Source organism: Dipodomys ordii, unplaced genomic scaffold (assembly GCF_000151885.1).
Source record: "Dipodomys ordii isolate 6190 unplaced genomic scaffold, Dord_2.0 Scaffold42, whole genome shotgun sequence".
Classification (NCBI taxonomy): domain Eukaryota; kingdom Metazoa; phylum Chordata; class Mammalia; order Rodentia; family Heteromyidae; genus Dipodomys; species Dipodomys ordii.
Genome location: NW_012267258.1, coordinates 6,824,050 through 6,831,882, shown reverse-complemented (window position 1 = coordinate 6,831,882; position 7,833 = coordinate 6,824,050).

The window sequence follows — 7,833 nt, the reverse complement described above, 5'->3', positions numbered from 1 at the left end:
TGTGTGTGTGTGTTGGTACTGGGGGCTCGAACTCAAGGCTTCAGTACAGTCACTTAGCTTTTCTGCTCAAGGCTGGTGTTCTACCACTTGAGCCACACCTTCATTTCTGGCTTTTTTTTTTGGTAGTCAATTGAAGCTGTAAGAGTCTCATGGACTTTTCAGTCCAAGCTGGCTTTGAACTATGATGCTCAGATCTCAGCCTCCTTAGTAGCTAGGATTAGAGACATGAGCCATCAATTCCTGGCTGACATTCTACTTTTAATTTGAGTCAGTTAATTGAATAAGTTAACACCAAAAGCCATGGAATTACAAGACTTGCTAGAGCAAGCTATTTGTAGTATTGATGTTATTTAGAACTGGAACACTGTAAGAGCTCATTTAATGAACATAGTAAATGAATACTCTTACCTAATTTTTAACCCACTGCTTTTTTTTAACAATAAAAAAATCATTAAAATAAAAACAAATCATGAGAAATGTTGTATGTTTTGTGGCCTACAAAGCTCCACTTTTTCTCCCTAAAATACATGTTTTTAAAGATTTGGAGGCTGAACCAAGTACTGGTGATAATCCTAGCTACTCAGGAAGCTGAGAACTGAGGATTGTGGTTCAAAGCCAGCTTGGGCAGAGAAATCCACAAGTTGTAGTTAGTCCTGTATATGTTATAAAGTTATATGTAGTTCTATATATTATATAAAGTTTTAAATATATACATGTATGTATATATCATGTCTATTTAAAGCATACATATATTCAAAGTTATATATACATGTATATCTACATCTACATGTGTATATATAAAACTTTAAAGTGAACAGAATTTTATAGGATAGTTTGTAAAGGCCAGTAGACGTGATGTATCTCTTGGGATCACTTCAAGATAATGTAGGGCTCAGCAGAAAGAAGAGATGAGCTAGAAAATTGTAGCTTCCTTTATAGTTTAAGTATTTGGGGGAGATGGCTTTGATTACCACTTCATTATCTCATTTGAAAGTGAGGCAGCAATAGGATTGGTGAAAATTCAATGACCTAAATTATAAACTAGTAAAGGACCTGGATATCTGCAGCTATTCGATAAATTGTTTAACCCAGATCCTTTGAGCTTTGGAAAGGTCCTTACCAATCCACACTAACCATTTCTTCTTATAAAGTGAGAACTGTTGACACTCAACAGTGTCCGCTTATGTCCAAGGCTCCAGCTCACTGAAGAAGACAAAAGCATCTTTCAAATATGTGCCCTGGGCCCCAAACACCAAATAGAGCTTGAGGACAGATCTTTCTGAAGTCAAACTAGCATGTATCCAGAGCTGGCTCAAGAGGAAGGGAATGGTACTATAGTCTCATAGCTGAATGGTAAGTGATTAAGGGATAATAGGTTTAAAGCAATGTTATCTGGGTGCTGGTGGCTCACACCTGTAATCCACTCTTCTCTGAGATAGGAGGATCTGAGGATCACAGCTTGAAATCAGCCCAGGCAGGAAAATCCAAGGGACTCATCTCCAATTAACCATTAAAAAGCCATCGATGAGTGAATAAAGCCAGCTTTGAGTGAATAAAGCTTAGGGATAGCTCCCAGGTCTTGAATTCAAGCCCCAGTATGCACACACACACACACACACACACACACACACACACACACACACACACACACACACACACACACACACACGGAGAGACTAGGAAAAATCCCAGGTTGTGATTCAGGACTTAACTCCTGTCATTTGGGAATTAGCAACAAGATTGTGGGAAAGGTTTTCTTGGAGTGAATGAATGCATATTCTCATCCTTCCTCCTCAGTCTCCTAACAACATGAAGACATTTGCATTAAAAGCCATAGAATAAAGCAAAGAAAGGGATGACATTGTCCAAATTAAATAAAAAGAAATGTACCTGACTTATGAACTGGTGACCCCTCTGTACAACACCTTACTTATCACAATAAAATATTGGAAAACAATGTTGGAAAGAGCCACAGAATGAGTGCCTCCTAGGTAGAGAGTATAGAAAGAGTTGCATTAACAAAATCTTTCATGAATCAGCTATTTTTCTTGCTAGGCTACCATCAGCTGCGGAGCAATTCTGTGCCCTCTTCTCATTGTCGAATAAGGAATGTATTTTGGGAACCCTCATAATGTATTCTAAAAAATAAAATTTATCAGTCAGGATGGGTTAGATTACACCTCAGGACAAATAATTGCAAAATTTCCAATGGATTACAGTATCAGTATCAAGGCTCATTCTGCATCTACTACATATCCATTGCATCTTAATCATTGTGATACCTCTGCTTTGTGGGAAGAAAGTGTGGTGTTCAGGTTAATTAGACAATGGATTGATACCCAGTTCTTACTTATATCTTACTGTATCTACTATATCTACTTATATATCATATTGTATCTACTACATGTTCCTTCCTCCTCCTCCTCCTCACTTTCCTCCTCCTCATTCTCTTTTTCTCATTCTCTGTCTGTTTCTCTCTCTTTTATGTTGGGTATTAGGGCTTGAACTCAGAGCCTTGAGCTGAGTTCACCTGATTGGTGATTTTGATCAAGGCTGGTACTCTACCACTTGACCTACCCCTCTAATTCCAGTTTTTTGCTGGTATATTAGAAATAAGAGTCTCTCAGATTTGTCTGCCTGGGCTGGCATCAAATTGTGATCCTCAGATGTCAGCCTCCTGAGTAGTTAGGATTACAGGTGTGAACCACTGGCACCTGGTTCCTATGCATTGTGATTTGGTGCATACCGCCACTCTAATTTGTTCTAAAATACTTTGAGTACCATTTTCATGTGCATGTGTTTTGCCACATGAAAAAAAATCTCCAATTAGTTGTACAAAGGGGTACAATTCAACATGTCCATTTATGAGGACAATACATCTTGATCAATGTCACGCCTTCCATCCTTCTCTCCCAAAATAAATGAACTGAGTGAACTCAAGGAGGTGGCTCTGGCCAGGGTGAACTTTCTGAAGTTAGAGGGGAAAAAAGCTTGTATCTATCATAACTCAGAGGGATTATAAAATGCTTTGCCTTCTTATGTGTCTAAAAGTGAAATGAGTCTGGAACAGGGGGATTTTGATCACTTAGGATGGAAGATCCTGCCAAGGTTGAATTTATGCAATCTCTCCCCCCCCCCCCCCCGCCCCCGGTTGCCATGGCAACAGAGCTCCTTCCAGCCTAGTGATCTTTGGATGTGAGTGGGGTTACGAGTAAGGGTAGAGAAATCTGTGTGCAAGTTGCCTCTCTACCTCTGGGGGAGGTGAAGGTAAAGCATGAGATTAGGAAGGGAAGACTAGATTTCTTTCTTTCTTTTTTTTTTTAAAATCATTACAGGAAAAGCATGAAACTGACTATGAGCTTGAAAGCTTCTGGCCATAGTACACAGCAGGTATGCTGTGGTGCTCCTGATTTTGGCTGATGTCAGGGCAGGTAGGACATTAGAGCATTGCAGTTTGTATAGCCCCAAGGACTCTTCAGTCACAGCCCGGGGGGAAAAATACAGGACTTGAAACTCAGGGCCTGTGTATATTGGCTTGTGTTGGGAGCTACTTGCTCTGTCTGAGAAGCCCTCACCTGCCCACAAGGGCTGAGGAGAGAGTCAGAACAGGCTTGTCCATACTTTTTCTTGAAACTGGTTGACTTTGTCTTTTTAAAAAATTATTATTATTTTGTGCCAGTTGGGTTTGGACTCAGAGCCTGAGCACTATCACTTGAGTCACAGCTGCGCTTCTGGCTTTTTTTGATGGTTCATGTACATATGACCAGAGAAGAAAATGTTAAGTGAAATCAGCCCTAGGATAAGGATACAAGTGGTTTTTTTTTTCTTTCTTGCTATTGTTTCTAACGTATATACAATGTACCATGTGATTTTTTTTGTTGCTTTGTATGTTCCTCCCCCACAGTATAAGGCCTGTTTTCACTGTATTTGATCTCGGTGCCCTGCATCTTTATATACACTTCTCTAATTTGGGGAGGGGAAGGGAAAAACCAAAATGTTTAAATAGGGATACAGGTTGAACCATTGTAACAATGAAATGTACAAGATGCTATGTTGAAAAAGGAACTTTACAATTTAGGCAGGGGGGTGTAGTTGTGGAAGTGGGAGGGAAGGGAGGATAGGGGAAAACAAAGGAAGAGGCAACAATGCTTGATAGGAAATGGACTCATTACCTTGCTCATGTAACTGTAACCCCTCAGTACAGTATTTTTACAAAAAAAAACTTTTTAAAAAAGAATCTCACGGACTTTTCTGCCTGCTTCCTGTTGATCACAGCTTCCAACTGTGATCCTCAGATCTCAGCCTCCTTAAGCTAGAATTATAGTATGAGCCTCTGGTACAGGGCCAATGACTGTCTTTTGGCTTGTTTATTTTCTTGTTGCACTGGGAGGTCTAACCCAGTGGCTTGCTCATGATAGGCAAGAGATTTTTATCACTGAGCTACATCCCCAGCCCATTATTTTTTCCTTTTGTGCTCTCATGAAACATATTTTGTGTTTGTAAACATCTGTTCAGATTATGTTCAATCTTCTGAGTTGTTTCTGCTTTTTATTAAATATATAGAGAAGGCACATCACTGCTTGAAGGAGTAAGATGTGGTGAAGAATCAGCACTTTAAGATTGCAATTTCTTTTTTTTAAATATATTTTATTGTTATTATAGAGGTAATGTACAAAGTGAATACAGTTACATAAGTCAGGTAATGAGTGCACTTTCTTTTGAACAATGTTACCCATTCCCTCACTGTCTCCCAGTTTTTCCTTCCCATCCCCACCCACAAGTTGTATAGTTCATTTTCCACATAGTGTCCAGTGAATACCATGGTTGTATTTGTTTACCATTTGTCCCTCCATTTCTGTGCTCCCCTCTCAAAGACAAAAGGAAAAGAAAACAAACAAAACATAAGGAAAAGAACCAAAACATCAGCAACAACAACAAAACATCTCATTTCCATTTCTTGGAGTTCATTCCGTAAAATACTATTTTATGTGATCATATGCACATAGCTATTGAGCCTTTGTGATCCACTCCTATGAATACCTTCCTTTGGTCTCAGTGTGTGAATGTCTAGTGACATGTACAATTAATCATGTCCCGATGTATTTTTTAAACCATCCAATGTGTTTATTTGTAGATTTATAGGCACTATTTTCTCCTTTGCTCAATACTTCTACTAGAAAAACAAGAGAAAAGATCATCCCTCCCTTACCTTTCATAGCTCGTAAGCAAATCCTAATAAGACATGAAACATAATTAGAGAAAAACACAACATATGTTACTGAAAACTAGGAGAGCTCTATGATTTATCATTCAAAGCAGGATGCTTTTGGAAAGGTAAAGCAATGTTGATAATGATACAATCATAGAAATTCAAGGATAGTCAGGTCTAAGTTAAAAGTGTGGTTCACACCTGTAATTCTAGCTACTCAGGAGACTAGGAGACTCTTATCTTCAATTAACCACCAAAAAGCAGAAGTGAAAGTGTGGCTCAAGTAGCAGAGTACTAGTTGAGTGAAAAAGCTCAGGGACAAATCCCAGGTCCGGAGTTCAAGCTTCAGGATTGGCATACGCACAAACAGGAGAGAATACAGGTGAGGAAGGAAAACAGGTTACTTCGGAATGCCCTAGAAGGAAATCTTGGCATTGATGCACATTGAATATCTGTACACTATATATCCTCTAAATTATTTGCAATGAACTTTAGTTCTACTAGAAACCATTGGAGTGAATTTATTTTAGGATGAAAGAGTTGTTTCCCAGAAATAATTGGTATCATGCTAAACACGTAGGAAGGAAATGAGTTACAAGGCCAAAAATAATGTCACAGAAATCTATTTGTAGCGAAACCTCAGAAAACTACTTGGTGATTGACAGAAGAATTGTTAATTAAGGATGAACTGACCAATTTGACTGCAGTTTTCTGGGCCTATGACTCTAGGAAGCACATGAAAATGAGTCCTGTTTTGCTTAAGGCGCAAACCTATCAGTTCCCATATTTATGTGTGTGTGTGTGTGTGTGTATTTTTTTTTTCATTCCAGATCTTACTAGAAGTGAAGACAGGTCCTGGAAATAAGCAAGGACTTATGCAGGAGCAGTCTCTGAGCTCTGAGGTGGCCCTGTAGAACTCCATTACTGACTTCCCTGTGTAGATTGAACCTAGATGCCCTCTTCCAAAGAGTAAATTTGAAGGCTGGGCACCAGTGGCTCGTGCCTGTCATCCTAGCTATTAGGGAGGCTGAGATATGAAGATCCCAGTTTAAAGCCAGCAGGGCAAGCAAGTCCATGAGACTCTTATCTCCAATGAACTACTCAGAAAAGCTGTAAGTGGGGCTGTGGCTCAAGTGGTAGAATGCTAGCCTTCAGCAAAAGAAACTCAGGAACAGATCCAGAGTTCCAGCCCGAGGACTGGCAAAAAAAGAAAAAAAGAGTAGCTTTGATAGCATTAACAGCTATCCTGAGCTTTGACTGGCTTTGAGTTTGATTGCACTTTTTCATTTTCTCTCTCTTTCTCTGTGACTGTCTCTTTCTCCTTCTGTCCCTCTCCTTCTATAGCAAGAGTTCTGTCTCTTTTTCTGTCTCTGTTTCCTCTATCTCTCTGACCTCTTTCCTCCTCTCTATCTCTCTCTTCCTCTCTCCATGTCCTGCTCCCTGTCTCTGTCTGTATCTCTCCCCCTCTCTATCGCTCTCCCCTTCTCTGCTTTTCTTTGTGTCTTTGTCTCCCTTTTCATCTCTGTTTCTCATTGTTTCTCTCTCTTCCTGACTCCCTCTCACCCTGTGTGCCTGTCTTTCTCTCTGTTTCTCTCTCTGTTTTTCCCTCCCTCTCTCTGTCTGCCTCTGTCTCTCTTTGTGCATCTGTCTCTCTCTCCTTCAATCTGTCTCTGTCTCTATCTCTGCCCTAACTCTGGAGAAAGCCAGCAAGCACATGGGGCCTGCCTACAGAGAGGCATGAGGCCTCCCAGCTGTGTAAACAAGCATGAACACACATCTTCCACACACCTTGGCCTGACCATAGCCTGACATACAGGGTCATTGTGGATCACCATGTGTTAGACTCTGATACAGAGAACCCAGAGGAAAGCGTGCTCAGATTCCTGACCCACACGCACTGCGGGGTAATAAGCGTGTGCTCTTTTTAAACTGCTCTAACATGATGAAACTGTGCAGATCACACACACACCTTTTCCACTGCTCCATTCTCTGCTCTAATTTTGCTCTCTGATCTGTGTTTCTCTGGATATCTTTTTCCATAATGATGTTGGGAAAGCTTCAAAGAAGTCTTATCAAACCAAAGCAAATAACTGACTGAAAATGGCATGGCAGGCAGACCTTGCAACCAGCTTGATTCTTTTCAACAATATCAGGCAAATTTGTCAAATTTCTTCCACAGAAGATTGTGTTTGGGGATGGATTCAAGCTCTATTTTCAATAAAGGGAAAAGTAATTGAGATATCACATATTAACTCTGTGTGTATGTGTGTGTGTGTGTGTGTGCACGCACCCATGCATGCTTGTACTGGTCCTTCACTCAGAACCAGGGCACTGAAAATTCCTCCCTTAACTCTTTTCACTGAAGGCTGGCACTCTACCACTTGAGCCTTACCTCCACGTTTTGTTATGTGCTATTTAATTGGAGATAAGAAGTCTCATGGATTTTGCTGCTTGGTCTGGCTTTGAACTCAAATTTTCAGATTTTGCCCCCCTAAACAGCTAAGACTGCAGGTGTGAACCACTGGTGCCTGCATATAGCTTTTTATAGCTGTATAATTCAGTTATTAGTTGCTATATCTATTTATTTATAGATCTCAATCTCAATATCTGTATGTATATATATA